Source organism: Paroedura picta, chromosome 17, assembly GCF_049243985.1.
Source record: "Paroedura picta isolate Pp20150507F chromosome 17, Ppicta_v3.0, whole genome shotgun sequence".
Classification (NCBI taxonomy): domain Eukaryota; kingdom Metazoa; phylum Chordata; class Lepidosauria; order Squamata; family Gekkonidae; genus Paroedura; species Paroedura picta.
The window spans coordinates 21,326,297-21,342,573 of record NC_135385.1 but is presented as its reverse complement, the minus strand read 5'-3'; the positions used below and the strand labels follow the sequence as shown (position 1 = coordinate 21,342,573).

The 16,277-nt window shown below is 48.8% G+C and overlaps 1 protein-coding gene across 3 annotated transcripts in view; it reads left to right on the top strand.

Annotated features, from left to right (window-relative positions):
• The first annotated feature begins 11,050 nt into the window (after positions 1-11,050).
• The window catches only part of CARD11 (caspase recruitment domain family member 11), a 53,204-nt gene continuing 47,977 nt past the window's right edge, over positions 11,051-16,277 (top strand). Inside the window, exon 1 of one of the 3 annotated variants that reach the window (XM_077316469.1) lies at positions 11,051-11,211. The gene's annotated coding sequence lies outside the window, so the exon portion shown is untranslated. The remainder of the gene's footprint in view (positions 11,212-16,277) is intronic. The other 2 variants (XM_077316468.1, XM_077316467.1) reach the window with 2 other exon arrangements.

The window sequence follows — 16,277 nt, the reverse complement described above, 5'->3', positions numbered from 1 at the left end:
AAAAGAAACCGTGTCCATCCAATTATTCAAAACTTTGCACACAGAAGCCAAAGTCAGCAGGAAATGCTTAGCATTTGGGGTGACATTTCAAGTGTTGAAAGCCTTTTAGACACCACAGCGATGGATGCTGAGTAGCATGGTGGGTTTGAGCGCCAGACTAGGATCGTGGAAACCCGAGTTCGAATCCCTGCTGTGTCTTGGAGGCTTGCTGGATGACCTTGAGCCAGCCAGACAGGCTCAGTGGAAGAGCCTCTGCTTTGTATGCGGAAGGTCCCCGGTTCAATCCCTGGAATCTCCCCTTAAAAGGATCTGGCTGTAGATGATGGGGAAGATTTCAGCTGAGACCCTGGAGGGGCACTGCCAGTCCGACTTTGATAAATGGCCTGAATCAGATCTTAGAAGCCAACAAGATTTTCGGGGCAACAGCTGTTGAGATTCAAAGTTCCTTTCTTGGATGAAGGAAGCATTGACTCTCCAAAGTTTATACCTCCAAAATTTTGTTGGTCCCAAAGATGCTACTGGACTTGAATTGAATTGAGCTGTTCTACTGCACACCAACATGGCTACCTTGTGCGTGTGGGGTTTTTTTTTAAGAAAAAGAAGAGTTGGTTTTTATATGCCACTTTTTTCCTACCAGGAGTCTCAAAGCGGCTTCCAATCGCCTTCCCTTTCCTCACCCCACAACAGACACCGTGTGAGGTGGATGGAGCTGAGAGAGCCCTGATATCACTGCTCGGTCAGAACATCCCGATCAGGGCTGTGACAAGCCCAAGGTCACCCAGCTGGCTGCATGTGGGGGAGCAGGGAATGAAACCCAGCTCACCAGATTAGAAGCTGCCACTTTTAAACCAAGTCCTGAGAATGCCACAAGAGCAATAGAAGGATTTAAACCTCCTTGAGATTAGTATGTGATTCCGATGGTTGAAGTCATAATACTAGACAGCAACCTGCCAGACAGGCATAAGGCATGTAAGCCCTTATTACATAAAAGGAATAATTACCCCCCCCCCCCTCCCAGGTTCATGTGCTTGATCTTTGGCCATATGGGAGTTCTACTTCTCAGGGTCGATTTCCAAATATAAGCTTCTTCAGTTTTCCTTCAGTAACTGAGCTCTCCCGGTTCGTTGGGGTTTTTTTTTAACAGAAAAGACGTCAGGGTAGATTTCGGGCCTTCCCCTGTTTTTTGTTCAGCGACTCAGCATCCGATACAAGACGCTCTTCGCTGTGAATTAGAGAGCATTCCAAGGGAGGACAATAAAAAATAAATCAAGGATGCTGCATTGCCAAAATGGGATTTGTTCATTTATTTCTGACAAGTCGGGGGTTTGCTTTAATTATTCATCGGGCTTCGCAGGGAACTAACAAACTATGCCGCAGCATACTTTGGGAAAGTAACGGCGTCCGGGTAACGGGAGGCTTCGTGCGGTCGCACTTGTACACCAAGGTTTTTGTCCATCACACAGGAGACAACGATGGGCCGAATTACTGTTGCTAAAAATGTCTGTATAGTAGAGCAGGGGGGGCTCATGGGAATTGTGGTCCGTGGACTCATACAGAGCGACAGTTCGGCCACCCCATAGCAGAGCTGAGGTCCCTCCACTCCCTGTATCTCGCCCTCCCCAAATTCCACTTCCAATATCTCCAGGTGCTTCCCAAACCAGAGCTGGCAACTTTATCGCAGGGTCATATTAGGATATTATAATTATTTATTATCATATGGCACCTGTACCCAGGAGATTGTCCAGCTGCCAAGCAAGGGATGTTCGGAGATGGTTTTCCATAGCCTTCCCCCATGTCACAACCCCGGTATTCCTAGAAGGACACCCTTAGCTTGTGCTATCCTGGTCTGGTAGATGCTGCAAATGCTGCAAATGCTGACAGGGGCTCATAGGAATTGTAGTCCATGAACATCTGGAGGACCACAGGTTGACTACCCCTGGATTAGGGTACTGGTACAACAAAGAGAGCCAGTTTGGTGTAGTGGTTAGGAGTGCGGACTTCTAATCTGGCATGCCGGGTTCGATTCTGCACTCCCCCACATGCAGCCAGCTGGGTGACCTTGGGCTCGCCACGGCACTGATAAAACTGTTCAGACCGGGCAGTGATATCAGCGCTCTCTCAGCCTCACCCACCCCACAGGGTGTCTGTTGTGGGGAGAGGAAAGGGAAGGCGAATGTAAGCTGCTTTGAGCCTCCTTCGGGAAGGGAAAAGTGGCATATAAGAACCAACTCTTCTTCTTCTTCTAACATAACTAATAAGGAGGTTCTAGATCAAATGAAGCCTGCGTTCTCTCTAAAATGAACTAAACGGAGACTATCATGCATTGACCACATTTAGAGAAGGCAAAAGTCAATGGAAAAGACTTGTAATGCCAGGCAAAACGGAAGGCAACAGGAAAAGAGGAAGACTGAACAGGAGATGGATGGGCTCAATCAAGGAAAGCGACGGAACTCTGTTGGCTGGACCTGAGCAAGGATGCCAATGTCGGGACATTTTTGGAGGTCATTAATTCATAGGGTCACCATGGGTCAGAAGCGAAAAGAGGGCACTTCAGCAACGCTTAGTCCGTTCACAAGCTGTAGGCCACTGCCCCCTAGTGGGCTATGAAGCACCCGCAGGGGAATTCTTGAAGGAGAATGGGTGAAGCCAGCCGCTTATACCGAAAGCCCTTCTCTTATTCCTTTCTCCACAATAGTCAGGGAAAGTCCGAGCTGGGTACAGAGGCAGGGGGCTTCGTTTGCCCTCAGCCAAGGTACACTGTCTCTGGACATGGAGGTTCCAGTTTGCAAAGACACCTCACAATGGCCATGGGGGCTTCTTTGGTGACAGCCCAAAGGAAGACATGGAAAGATTCCTTTTTTAATAACCTGAGGAACTTTCCTGCCTCATCTACTCCCTGGCAACGTGAGAGGGGATGCTTGACTTCTATCCCTTCCACAAAGTTTTTTGTTTTTCTAATCGGCTGCCTAGGCCTCAGCTAACCCCGAAATCTGGATCAGTGCCTTCTGATACTAGCTGCGAACAGAAAGCTTTCAGATTCTGCTCGGCGCTGGAGCATCCAGGAGATGCTTATGGGAGCCTGTTCCAAAGGACTCCTTTGATGGAACAGAAATATGGGTTGTAGCAGAAACCGGGGAACGCAGCACGAGTTCATGTACAATTTTGCAAAGTGAGTTATTGGGCATTTAAACGGAGACTTCTCCATCGCCCTAACTCTGGGAAGGCTCCTTATAGTCCTTGGCGCCCTGGATTTTTACGATAGGTTTAAATCAGCACTTTCTAAAAGCCACTGTCCTTAATTTAGAGGGGCGATATTTGAGCGCATGCCTTTGTGGGTTTTGGAATGTTCTGGGGAACCGTTAAGGATCCGAATAAAGAGAAACAAAATGAGGTTCTATTATTCCCTGTGGAGGTACCAGCGAGCTCGTCGGTGTCTTGACGGATTCTCCGATGTCTCAAAGCTGGAAATAGTATCGCTTATGGATTTGTAATACTGGTGCAGTCATGAACCAAAGTTTGCCCCACTGGTTACTGTCAAACAGCTGTCTCCACTGGACAGAAGAGCTGTTCTTCAAATCCATTGTGATCCTTGGCAGGGTTTAAATCCATGAAAAAAGGCAAAGCACCGGACTGCTTAAAGAATAAAATAGTTTTATTAAGGAAACAAACTTTGCCTAGAAAGAGGAGAGAGAGAGGACTAACTAACGGACTAGCTGTTGTTCTGCACAGAAGAAGGGAAGGAGATTGGAAGCCGCATTGAGACTCCTTCAGGTAGAGAAAAGCGGGCTATAAAACCAGCGCTTCGTCTTCCATCAGTCTGTTCTGGCAGTTTTGGAGGCAAGCAGGGAGGAAGTGTGCTCAGAGGAGCAGGAAGTCTCCAAATGGGCCAATCAGGAAACAGGAGGAGATTATTTGAAAAATACCAGGAAGTTACTTATCTAAGTAGGCTAAATTAACATCTCCGCCTGTGCCCCTTGCAAGATACGCCTTGTAGTCTGTTTGGCCATGCACACTGCAGATCTAGCATCTTCAAACAAGAGTCCCCAAAGGACACCAAACATTGATAGCAGACTCTCAAACAATTATATCTGACTAGGCCAAGTCCCAGGGGAAATCTTTGATTGGTGGGTGGTTGGCATCCGCTCCAGGATTCAGACCTGGTAAAAACATTCGGAGCTGGGCGGTCAACCCGTTCCCAGAAAACAGAACAGAATCTCACGTGTTTCCGGTTCGGCTACTGGTTCTCCAGCCCGATGCTGCCAGGGCAGCTAGAATGGAAAGCGTTCTCCGTCCTGCTTCGGCTTCGTTCCGGCTTGCCGCCGTTTGGCTGCGAGAGACAAGCCCTCTGGGCAAAAATCTGGACCAAGCAAACAATGTCCCATAAACCCAATCACACAGATGACAAAGCTGTTCGGAAGCGTTTGGCCGGACTCTGAAAAACTACTGTATGTGTTTAGGGGTCTCCAGAGGGGACATCTGTTCACCGCTTTACTGGATTTGGGGGGCTTCAGAAGCCGCCGATGCTTCAGCCATCTGTATAATCGCGCCTCTGGCTGCCAGGGCCGATAAAGGCATCGGCCTAATTGTTCCCGGCCTCCTAAGGGGACAGGCTTTTTGCAAAAAAGTTCTCGGTAAATAAATCCTCCCTCCAATCTTTCACAGCGGCTCATCTTCCGTGGAACAAAAGAAGATGACTCTGTTTCGTGTTGGGAAACTTGGCCTTCCTGGATCTCCTCTGATAATCCCCTTTTAATCCTTTGAACCAAAGAAAGAAGTCTTCATAAGTACATGATACAGTCCACAGGGTAAGGCCGAGTGTTTTCCCAGGCAACTGACCTGCCTCTAACAGTCCTTGGGTTGCCAGCCTCCAGGTGGAAGCTGGAGATCTCCTGAGACAACTTATTTATTATTTAAAAACTTCAGAAGAGCCCTGTTGGATCAGATCAATGGTCCATCCAGTCCAGCATCCCATCACAAAGAGGGGACAACCTATGCCCCTTTCCAGGGCATAGAGGTCCAGGCCGTCCCCTGATATATTTCCCATGTTAATGTATGTTCTTTTTTTTTTACAACACGTATATAATTATTATGAATATTCTGTTTCAGATTTGGTTTCAATTTGGATAAGCTGGGATAGATAATACTTATGCAGAGGTAGGCTAATGGGGACACATTTTGATTTATGCTTTATTGTTACTGTGCAGTCATTATAATTGTATACTATTATTATTGTAGGGAGTAAGCCACTGAGAAAGGTTTCTGTATTGAAAACAGGGCTTGAACCCGAGACCTCATTTTGGCAAATTCCATGTGGTCGTGTGCAACACTGCTGATGAACTTATGAAATAAGCACAAGAACTCTTCTAAATTCTACACCCAAATGTTTAATCTTCTTTTGTTCGGCTTCAGTTTCAAGGGATCAATGGTTCTCCTTAGGACTTCCCCTGATAAGGACATAAGAACTTGCCTTATACTCAGTCCAACGATTGGTCCATCAAGGCAGCAGCTGTACAGCCTATCAGACAGAGATCTTTCCCATCCCCTCCTGCCTGGTCCTTTTAACTGAGGATGCCAGGGATTGAACCTGGGACCTTTTGCATGCCAAGCAGTCTGTCGCTGAGCTAAGGCTCCTCCCCCTGAACTGTGACTCTTTAGTCGGAAGTAACATTCCCAAGTTTTAGCAATAAATCACTAATTGAAGTAGGAACACCCTGTGCGACTGTTTTATTGCGCTGTCATAAATCTGTGCATAGTTCCTGCATGGCAACCATTCACTGCTTTCCCTTACTGCAAAGTGTTTCTTAGCAGTCCCATTTTTTAAAAAAAAAAAAAACAAGATTTTGCCTGTTGTTTCCTTCACATACCGGTTACTCCGGAAACTTAGGGATTTCATTTTCTTTTGAAAAGAGATGGGAGTCTCAAAGTGGCTGAGAAATCCCTTTCCCTTCCTTTCCCCACTACAGGCACCCTGTGAGGCAGGTGAGGCTGAGAGAGCTCAAAAAGAACTTCTCTTGAAGAACACCTCTAAGAGAACTGTGGATTATCCCCCAAGGTCACCCAGCTGGCTGCATGCGGAGGAGGAGTGGGGAATCAAACCCGGTTCTCCAGATTAGAGTCTGCTCTTAACCATGAAACCCCCTGGCTCTCCACATTTCCTCAGCACTTGCAGAATTGATCAACATAGGTGGAAAAGACAAGTCTTTTAAGGTTGCCATCCTAAAGAAACTTTCAGAGCGCAACCGTGCTGAATGACCTGGGACTTTCTTCTGAGTAGACCTGCTAAGGCTTGCTCCCAGAAGTCTTAATCCCTGAACTAGCTAGCCTGGTGCCATCAGATCTCAGAAGCTAAGCAGAGTTGGCCCTGATTAATGTTTGGAAGGGCTGGTCACTATAATGCAGCTGTGACTGGGCACCCCTTTCCACCACCCCAACATCACATCTGATCTGCTTATCCATTCTCTACCTGGCCATAACTTCTCCTGCTCCATAAGTTCTCCTGGGGCCTTCCAATTATCCTGTTCCAAGTACTAGGATGCCTGTTTTTGTAATCGAGATCACTAAGAACCAGTCTGTAAACTCATCAAACACCGTTCATATCAAAACATAGTTTTGTTCCGTGGCCCCAAACTGGCACAGACAGATTTTTCCCCGCCTTCCTTACCCTTTGCTCCGGCAAGAGTGGTTTAAAACAATGCAACACTCGTGTTGACGTTTATGGGTTAATAAATAGCAGCCATAGAATTTTGCAGCCAGGTTTCTTCCCACATCGGGGTAATTATCAGTGAAATACGAGCACTATTTATAAGCATCCTGAGAAGCATTCTGTAGGGATGCTTGCGGAAGGAAGGAGATTGGAAATGGGATGGGATGGGATGGGATGGGATGGGATGGGATGGGATGGGATGCAAGGAAGGAAGGAAGGAAGGAAGGAAGGAAGGAAGGAAGGAAGGAAGGAAGGAAGGAAGGAAGGAAGGAAGGAAGGAAGGAAGGAAGGAAACTGACCAGTCCTCGGAAGGAAGGAAGGAAGGAAGGAAGGAAGGAAGGAAGGAAGGAAGGAAGGAAGGAAGGAAGGAAGGAAGGAAGGAGTGAAAATATAACACTAATAATAGAAGAATCGTTTATAGAATGTGTGAAGCATCCAAATATACAGACAGCAAAACTGTGATCTCTAAATATGACCCCCAACGTGGTGCCCAGGGGCACCATGGAGTTTGCCTTGAGCAACAAGCCACATGCCATTGCACACGAGGAGGCCCTGCCAGAGAACATATTTCAGGACGCCGTGAGTTTTGCTGTTGTTTTGAACATGCCGCTCGCCAAAAGAACATTCTGAATGTCTTTTCTCACCCTAAAAGAACCCCAAGCTCTCTTGGCTTTTTTAATTAATGGAAGGGAAGCTGTCTCGGAGCGGAGTGATGTAACACGCACCAGATGGAGAACAGCCTTTAGCAATATGTCACGACGGGTGTGTGAAAGAAAGACTTCAGAGAATGATCCTGAGCATGAGAACCTGGGGGGGGGGGGGAGACCGTGTGACAAGCCTTTCCCCACCGTCATCTGTGAAATGTTTGTGGGGGCAAAACAAGTCAGGGGGATTTCAGGAGAGGGCCTGTTTATTTCCTGCATTTTGGACAGTCGGGGGGGGGGGGGGAGGGGAGTGTGGCCAAGAACATCACCTTTTCAAAGAGTTTGAAAGTACGGCTTTTAACCTCTATTCTGCAGAAAGGGGTGTTGGAGATGGCTGTACTCAGGGGAAAAAAGCCATCCTCAGTTGGGAATGGAGCCTGGGGAGGATGGGAATCTCCGTGGGATAAAAGGCCATAGCGTCCCCCCTCCAAAGCCTCTTCTTTTCTCCAGGGTAACTGATCTCTGTAGCCTGGAGATGAGCTGTAACTGCCTTTGTTAGAATATGCAAGATTTTATTTGTTTGTTTGTTTGTTTGTAGATTTATATCCCACCCCTTCTCCAGGGGCCCGTGGCAGCTTACAATAAGACATAGTTCAATTTTTAAAACCCAGTAAAACCCCAACTAGTTATCCAAGTATACCTGAAGGAGTCTCAAAGCAGCTTACAGTCCCCTTCCCTTCTTCTGCTCGCCAAAGACACTCAGGGGCGGTAACCCTGCGAGGATGGTCAATGGAAGCAACCAGTTCCCTGCTTTCATGGCAATGCCAGGAACAGCTTGTGGCTGAGACCATTAAGACAGGATAATAGGGGGGAGGCCAGGGAGCTCCTGGGTAGCTCTCAGGGAGGCCTGGTTGGGAATCCCTGACCTAGAAGGTGCAAATCCAGAGAAGCAACTTTTCTTCCCTTGTCTCTCCTCAAAGGAACAGTTGCTTTAATCTCTCTGTAAACACATTGCCATATGTTAATTATGCGAACAATAATTGCTCTTCCTGTCTCGTTGCCGATCCCATCTTATAGCACTTCAGACAAGATTCCCTTCTCCGTTGACCTTTCTTTGCTTTGGCCTTTGTCTAAATCAGAGGAGAGGAAAGAACTCCAAGGAGGCACTCTGGTTTGTGCAGGTATTTTTAATTTGTTCCCATTAAAACGTAAGCAGATTGCTAATAAAGAAGAAACATTGGTGGGTGTGAAAGGCAGAATACAATTTACTTGGAATGTTCGGGGGTTTTTTCAAAGGGAACGGGGACTCTGACACGCACAAACCTGCCAGTTTGGTGTAGTGGTTAGGAGTGTGGACTTCTAATCTGGCATGCCAGGTTCGATTCTGCGCTCCCCCACATGCAGCCAGCTGGGTGACCTTGGGCTCGCCACGGCACTGATAAAGCTGTTCTGACCAAGCAGTGATATCAGGGCTCTCTCAGCCTCACACACCCCACAGGGTGTCTGTTGTGGGGAGAGGAATGGGAAGGCGACTGTAAGCCGCTTTGTGCCTCCTTCGGGTAGGGAAAAGCAGCATATAAGAACCAACTCTTCTTCTTCTTCTGCATGCCAAAATGGCATTTCTGCCCTCTGTGAAAACGGGGGGGGGGGGGCACTGTTACATTGCACACGTAAAAAAAAAATCACTCACAATTTTAGACTTATAAAATCAGAGTCCAGTCGCACCTTTAAGACCAACAAAGATTTATTCAGGGAGTGAGCTTTCGAGTGCAAGCCCTCTTCGTCAGAATAATGACGAAGATAAACATATACAGTACCCAGATTTGTCTAGCATTCTAGGCAGCTCAAGAGCTGCAGGACTCTCTTTAATAAACCCACTGGTATGAAGAGACCCCCCCCCCCAACACACAAACATACACAAACACTGACTTTTTCACCGTTACCCTCCAAGATATTATGGCTTTCCACCTCGTTATGTGCCCCTTTCTGAGACCAAGCAATATCTTCCACATGTGGACGGCAGATGTTCTGACATTTAGCCACAGGTGGTCAGTTGAACGGGGAAAATGGGCCTATACTGGCGGGGGGGGGGGGATATGTTCTTAGAACGGGAAATAACAAAGTGCGGGCAATTCCAATAATTAAAACTAACGATCCCGGAGAAATCACCAAATATATAAAACATGAGGACGGTCCTTAGCAGTGGCGTTCATTTGTTCTAAAATATGTCAGGCGATGGGAATAGTTTCTGCCAGGCCAAGAGAGAGGAGTGAGACATGCGGGAGGCATGTAAACAATTCATTCCCAGATCCATCATATTTTTAATGTGTTTCTGCTCTCGAGGGACTTTGGGGACCAATGCACTGATAGAGAGTGGCGTTTGGGGAAAGAGGGCAGCCATTAAGGGGGTTTGGGACTGCTCTCTGGGGAGAAGAACTCAAAGGAGCAGAAATGCTAGATGGGGAACGAAATGAGGCCACCCATTCTCAGGATAAACAGGCCCTGGACTCTCCAAAATGGAATTTATTCTGTCTTGTGGTTCAGGCTTTCTGATAGTCATTAGCAGAAATCAAGGCGGCCAGAGCCCCAAAGGGCTGCCAAGGCTCCTGAATGGCTCCAGAACTCAATAAGGCGACCAAATTGGTGGTAGAGAAGCAACAGAATGCACTCAGAACCAGATTGGGTCAGATTAAGTTTTAGAGCCGGTCAAGAGCCTTAGTATCTTTTTATCCAAATTCTGTGGCTCTGTTTATTTTTTGTCGTTCCCAGGTGGGACCTGGGGATCCCCTGGAATTATAGCTCATCTCCAGACAACAGAGATCAGTTCCCCTGGAGAAAACAGCCACTTTTGAGGGCGAATGTCATAGCATTATATCCCACTAGGGCCCTGCCAAGTCCCAACCCCAAATCCTACCCTATCCTACTTCCCAGCCCAGAACTGGCAACCCTGTCCCCGGCCTTAGCAATTCAACTGGGTTCTCGATCCAAGACAGATAAGGGCTGTTCTGACTTGCTTTGCCTGCAAATAACATTTTGATGGTAGCTCGTTTGTGGCAGGTAGGAGAGGCACATGGAACGGCACTTCCCGTTTCAAGAATTTCCTGTGTGCAAAAAATAAAAAATGATGCAGAGGAGAAGTCTGAGGGCCTTTGGGGAACTGTATGCCAAAATGAGCTAGGCAAAGGCCAGGCGGAAATCCAGAGCTCCAAAAATGGACCCTCCAGAGAAATACCTCCCTTCTCTCCATGATCCAATAAGCATTGGGAGACCTGGCTAACATAACAGACTTTTGCACCCTGCTGAGATCCCTCCATAAACTTTGCCCTTCCCGGGCATGGATGCCAGCCTCCAGGGAGGACCTGGAGATCCCCCGGAACTGCAGCCCATCTCCAAGAGACAAAGGTCAGAGAAGAGGGCTGCTTTGGAGGGTATCATCCCCCACTGAGGTCACCTCCCCCCCCCAAATCTCCAGGTACCCCCACCGACAGCTGGCCACCCTCCCCTGCTCTCCTCCCTGCCTGGGGGGGGGGGCAGGAGAGACGCCCAAGGGGAGCCCCTGCAAATCGTTGGCTCCTCTGCGCCCTGGCAGCACCCATGAGACCTCCCCACGTCCCTTTGGGGCTTGGCTTGTCTGCGGTGCAACCTCCACCTTCAACCCTCCCCCGCCCCGGGCTTCCTGCCGCCTCTTCCCTTCCCTTCCCAGCCCCGCCCGGGCCGCCGGCTTCGCACTGGGGCGCTCGGCTTCCGGAGCTCGCTGGCCCGCCGGAGACCAGCGGCAGGTGCGGAAGATGCCCCGCCAAGCGGCCGTCCTTGCAGGGAGGTTGGCGACGGGGGGATATTGACCAGGGCGCGGCGCCCCCGAAGGTAAGGCCGCCTTTTGCTTTTCTTTCTTTCTCTCTCTCTCTCTCGGACGCGGCAACTGACTTGGAAGCCTCGATGGGGGTGTTGCCAGCTCCCGATGGGACAATGCCGGGAGATTTGGGAGTGGAGCCTGCGGAAGACGTTGTTTGGGAGTCTGCGACAACTCTGTAAAGTTTCCCCCCTTGCCCAAACAGCGGTTTGCTCCAGGGGAACATATTTCTGGGGAGATTTTCCCCCAGCTGGAAATTAGCAAGCCTGTTTATGGTTAAGATCGGGGAAGAGGTGCTGGCTTACTTGCGAGTAAACCTGTAGCCAGGCATGGGCTGGAGCAGGTATGTTACACATGGCTTTGAGCAGTTCCATCATCTCTGGCTATTGTTAGAAGCTTCCTAAGAACATCAGAAGAGCCAGGCTGGATGAGACCTGGGGTCCATCCAGTCCAGCATCCTGTCTCACACAGGGGCCAACCAGTCCTTCTGGAGGGCCAAAAACAGGGCATAAATGTCGAGAGACCTTCTCCTGATGTTGCCTCCTAGCTCTAGGATTCAGATTTAGTGCTTCCGAATGTGGAAGCTCAGCTCAGCCACCACAGCTAGTAGCTACTAGTAGACTTACCCTCCCCAGTTCAACCTAATCTCCTTTTCAGGCTGTTTTTTTTTTCCTGGGGCCCACCAGCTTCCTTGGATGCCCTTGATTTCTCGTATTTTGGGAGAGGGACAAAAATTTCTCTTTGCCAACTCTCTCCATCCCATGCATAATTTTTTACAAACGTCTCTCGTGTCTCCTCTTCCTTTTCTCTTTTCTAAACTAAAAGTTTCAGAGTCTTCACATCCTCTCACCCTCAAATTGCCTGGGTCACGCTACTCTGTGATTCCAAGAAAATGTACTTATGGTAGCAAGGCCATGGACTTAACTGCGGGCACAATTAGCCTGCTGAAATCCACGGGCGTGACAGCTTAGGACGTCCCAGCCCATGTAATCAAATCCCAGCTCCACCATGGAAGCTCGCTGGGTGACTGCAGTTCATGGATGCTCTCCTGGCCTCACCTACCTCACAGGGTGGTTGTTGGGGGCTAAGCTGGAGGGGGATCTGTAGGATTCAGGAATCAGCACTTCTAGTTGCCTGGGCCCACTTGAACCCACAGACTGAACACTCTTGGTCTACAGGACGTAGGCATGCCAGCCTCCAGGTGGGATCTGGGGATCTCCTGGAATTACAGCTCATCTCCAGGCCACAGAGATCAGTTCCCAAGGAGAAAAGGGCCACTTAGAGGGTGGACTGTATGGTGTTATGCCCCGTTGAAATCCCTTCCTTCCCCAAGCCTCCCTCTCTGCAGGCACCACCCTCAATGTCTCCAGGTTTATCCCGACCCAGAGTTGGGAACCCTACTTTCGCTCTCCTGGCTTTCCACAGGGCGCAAAATTGAGCAATTCAAAAGGACTTTTCTACGCAGGCAACAAAGTTGTTCCACTGACCTAATCTGGTTCCCTTCAATTTGTTATTGTTGTAGCCGTAGGCCATAACAACCCGGCGTACGCACCAATGTGTGACAGTGTGCCACAACAGAAGAGTTAAAACGTTTTTACATAACGGGGAAAAGCTTTAAAAGTTTAAAACTGAGGTGAGAAACTGATGCAAAAACAACAACAAAAAAACCCACAGGATAACATGGAATTGTTAGAATTCTTGCAGAGCTAGCAGATGCTAATTTCATCCCTATATTGAGAGCCAGCATGGTGTGGTTAGGAACAGTGGACTCTAATCTGTTTTGATTCCCCACTTCGTGTTGTGGAGGTTTCTGGATGTTGTACGTGTCATTCCGGAGGCCTGCTCTTAGGGGGAGCGTCCTGTTTTGCCCCTCGGCTTTTCTCCTGGCTATGCACACAAATAAGAGAAGAAGGGCTGGTTTTTGATGCCCCGCTTTTCACTTCCCAAAGGAGTCCCAAAGTGGCTTACAATCCCCTTTCTCTTCCTCTCCCCACAACAGGCAACCGAGAGAGCTCTTAAGAGAACTGCTCTGTGAGAACAGTTTGAAGAGAACTGTGACTGTGACTAGCCCAAGGTCACCCAGCTTGCTGCATGTGGAGAAGGACTGGGGCAGGGGTAGTCAAACTGCGGCCCTCCAGATGTCCATGGACTACAATTCCCAGGAGCCCCCTGCCAGCGAATGCTGGCAGGGGCTCCTGGGAATTGTACTCCATGGACATCTGGAGGGCCGCAGTTTGACTACCCCTGGACTGGGGAATCCAACCTGGCTCTCCAGATTAGAATCTGCCACTCTTAACCACAACACCACGCTGGCAGGAGGCATAGTATATGCTTATTAGCTTATTAGCTAAGCCCAGTATCAGGGCTCACCACCTCTCAGGTGAGGGTCACAGCCACTGCCTAGTGGTTGCCAACCTCCAGGTGGCACCTGGAGCCTTCCCGCTGTTTTGGTTGATTTTCGGATGATCAAGATCAGCTGTCCTGGAGAAAAGGGCTGCTTTGGAGGGAGGACTCTAGGGCAGGGGTAGTCAACCTGTGGTCCTCCAGATATTCATGGACTACAACTCCCATCAGCCCCTGCCAGCCAATGCTGGCAGGGGCTCATGGGTATTGTAGTCCATGAACATCTGGAGGGCCACAGGTTGACTACCCCTGCCCTAGGGCATTATACCCCACTGAGGTCTCCACCCTCAATCTCCAGGGCTTTTCAAACCCAGGCCTACCGACCCTTCCCCCGACTTAGAGCCGATCTTGCAGCCTGGCATTAAGGCTTTCTGACAGTTTGTTTTCATGCCGACTTACTGGAAGCTGCCTCAGTGGCCTCCGCTGGAGCTCCAAGAGTTGAAACAGAAACTTAAAAACAAAAAGTTAGATAAACATTGCGCTCGTCGGTGTTATGTGTCATATTCCAGCTTCACAGGGCTCGCCTGATAAATTTCTGACATCAGTGCACATGCCTCTGGAGGGGGAAAAAATGTGTGATTTAGCACATGACCTATAAATATCTTCTTTTATTTCTAACTTACTCATTCACGGTCTTCTTCTTCTAGCCTCCCACACACTCCGATTTCCTCTCTTCTCCTGCAGAGTTGAGGTCTTCTTAAAAGGGACTCATCCACTTGGCCTCGGGCTGCTGGTTCCTCCCCCTCAAACCCCTCTTGAACTCCACACGTTTCCTTTCCCGCACCTACCCTTTAGTCCCTCTCCCTTCTCTTCCTCCCTCTTCCCTCCCCCCTTCTGTATATGAGTGAGTGTGGGGAAAGTTCTCTGCGTATGATCAGAGGCACTGTTCTTTTTCTTGCAGGCAGGAGGGCCAACAGGCCTGGAGGAAAACATCCTGTTTCTTAAATGGAAGTTTAATAAGTAAATGGAGGTTTAATAAGGGAGGTAAATAAAAGCATTTCATTTATATTGGATCAGACCCTTGGCCCATCAAAGGCAGAACTGTCTACTTTGACACACCACCAAGGAAGACTCTGCAGTGGAAAGCAAAGGCTTAACCCCCTCTGCCTTGAAAGCCCCTTGCTGGCTGTCACGTTCAGTTGGTCGTGACTTGCTTACACAGCTGGGAGGTTCTTTTAAAGGTAGAAAAGCAGGCCCTAGTGATATTTGCCTCCCCCCCCACCACCACCAGTTGGTAAGGACCGATGTGCGTCCAATAGCATCTTCAAGGCCAACAAGAAATTATGATCAAATTGGCTGCCCTTCTCCGCCTGCCGCGACGAATCTGCCTGTCGACTTGATGCGGAAGAAGACAGCGTGAAATGTTCCCAGAAGGTCATAAAAATGTTGATCCCAGGAGGAAATCCTCGAGCCAATTACTCAGCGATTATTCTGCTAGCTTCCTTAGAACACCTTCCTGAGCCGGCCACACTGAGATGCCCGGCCCAGATTCTTTCATGTGTTTCGTTGCGAAAGGTCAAACATACCAAAATGTTGCTTTTTAGGAGGACCTGTTGTATTGGCAGTTGCGGGGATGCTCATCCCCAAAACCTACCGAGAGGACGGCTCTCCGTTGACACACAGCAATTTGCTATTTGTCGAGAACGCGCGCACAAAACAGGGGGTGACATTTCAAATTAATTTGGGGCGAGACGATTAAACAGGATTAGGAACGCGAGATCTTTTTTGGCTCTGAGGAGCCGGGTATTAAAATCAGGCCCGAAATCAAAGGCAGTAATAATCCCCACTTCAAGTGGAAGGCAAAAAGCGACGTGAAGTCCGTGAATTCCAGCCCACCGTGTGGCTGCGGGATGGGATATATTTTAAGCTTTTCCACTTCAAATGGCGAGCGGAAGGGAGCGTTAAAAAAGGACAGAACAGGGCAGCTAAGACGATGAGCGGGCTGGAGCACCATTCCTGGAAGGAGAAGCCAAAGAGTCTGGGCTTTTCAATTTTGAAAAGACAACACTAAGGGGGAACATAATAGAGGTGTATAAAATCATGCGTGGGGTGGAGAGAGTGGATAAAAAGACATTTCTCTGCCAAAATTCTACAGGTCGGAGGTATCCAGTGAAGCTGATCAGTACTAGAGCGGTCTTTCTCAACTTTTTTTACCATTGAGAAACCCCTGAAGCATTCTTTAGGCTTTGAGAGACCCCAGAAGTGGCACCATTGTGCTGTCAAGAAACCCCAGGTTATACGAAACCCTGGCTTAGAAAACCTGCACTAGACTAAAGGCAGCCAAAAGGAAATTCGGTGATTAAAATGTGGAATTAGCCGTGAGAGGATGCAGTGATGGCCAGAGGCATAGACCGCTTCCAAAGGGGATTCGTGGAGGAGTGATCTGTCAGTGGCTGCTCGCCATGGTGACTAAAGAGAACCTCCATGTTCAGAGGCAGTCTGGCTGCACTTGGAGAAGTAGGGAATCAAACCCAGTTCCCCAGAGCAGAAGCTGCCGTTTTCCACCAGTACGCTGTTGTGGAACCAGTGTAGACTTCTTGAGGTAGCAAGGTATCATCTCAGCATACCAAATGCATCAGCCAACTCCTATAAATGGACAAAGACCCTTGCCTTCCGATGGGTTTCCACTGGGTTTTCTCCTGCCATAATATAATCTCTGTGGTGGGCCCTGGTCTAA